The following is a 1,686-nucleotide window of genomic DNA, read 5'->3' as shown; positions in this document are numbered from 1 at the left end:
ATTATTATCATTATCATCATCATCATCATCATCATCATCATCATCATCATCATCATCATTGTTACCATTATTATTACCATTATCATTATTACATGTAGATCTAAATGTATTAATGCTATTTTTCTTATAGTTATTAATTAACACTTTACTGCAATAATGCGTCGGTGTAAATTTTCCGTTCTGGTCACCTGGCGCAGGCGCCAGCCCGAGAAGTCTGTTGCAGTCGCTCTCCTGGCTGGGTGACCAGATGGGGTATTTTGTACTGCTGGCTGTGTGACTACGAAGTGTTAAACAGAAGCACAATAGTGGGCACATCGTTAACTCAGATGGTATCATGCTGAACTACGAAGCGGATGACCCTGTTTTGAATTTCTAACAGGGTGTTTTGAATCTTACGTTGTTTTGGGGAGTTTTTAAGGCTCTCCGCCCATTCAGCTCCTTCTTAACGGAGACGAGTGTGGAATTCAGAGGTGCCACACCTTAAATAACCTGACAGTGCCGAAAGGGGGCGTAAAATATATAATACAATGGCGATAACGCCCACCGACACAATAACGGTTGTTTAGTGCTCGTGGGAAGCAGGACAGATAGACAGAAACAACAGAGTGAAAGAACAGATGTAGGCTCTACCAGTGGCATGCGCTAGAACATGATGATAGGAATGGTAAAACACTAGAGAGGTATAATTGCATGATGAAGTCGTTTATGTGTTTGGGTGAATACTGAGGGGGGGGGGGGGGAGTTTATACTTTACTTTTATCAACTTAATTGGTGGGTGAATGAAACGTGTTGTTGGGCGTTTTGTTTATACACGTTCACAATTGAGGATAATAATATTAATAAGAGTATATGAAATAAAGTTTGAGGTTTTTCCTTTATTTTGAGTAAGAGTTTTACGGCACTTGCAACAAAAAGAGATTATATAAGTGCCGAAGATTAGAGGTATTACTAGAGAGTGACATACAAAGATACGCAGAAAGAAAGATAGATCTATGGATGATAGATTATTTGTTGCAGCAGCGGCAGCATTGTTATTATCGCCACCACCACTACCACCACCAGAAACAGCATCACCACTAATACAAGGAACATCAGCAACTGTAGTAGTGCCACTTATTTTCAATGAGTTATGGTACAAAGCCAATTCAAAAAAGATTTTTAAACTGTATAAATGATTATTGTGATGAGCACCCTCCGTGTTGACAATATTCTTTGCTCCAACTTGTTGCCCCAATGATGGGAGCACAAAACCTTTTACACACAAGTATACAGGAACCTTCAGATCTGTAATGTGTTTGACTTTCAACTGCAAAAATGATGGATGTGGTCAAAAGGTATCATGTGCCAGACCTGGTCCGGATGTCTGCTGAGTCAAGCACCGGGGTCTGGAGGTTTCTAGTAAGAGCATCTTAGTAAGAGTATTATTGAAACAAGAAATACTAATTTTTTAATTAAGTTTTTATTCTACAGTATATCAGACGTTGCAAGCCTCACACAGACAGAGTTGCATTTTTCATACAAATATATAAATGAAAATTAAATGAATTATATATTTTTGAATACATATTATATTTCTGAAATTGTAATAAACACATGTACTGTACTAGTATAGACACCAGTTTTATGTGTTCGATGTGTATGTGTGGATGTGGATGTGTGTCTATGTGTGTGTGTGCGTGTGTGTGA

This window comes from Aplysia californica, unplaced genomic scaffold (assembly GCF_000002075.1).
Source record: "Aplysia californica isolate F4 #8 unplaced genomic scaffold, AplCal3.0 scaffold00714, whole genome shotgun sequence".
Lineage (NCBI taxonomy): Eukaryota > Metazoa > Mollusca > Gastropoda > Aplysiida > Aplysiidae > Aplysia > Aplysia californica.
Note: the sequence above shows the minus strand (reverse complement) of the source record.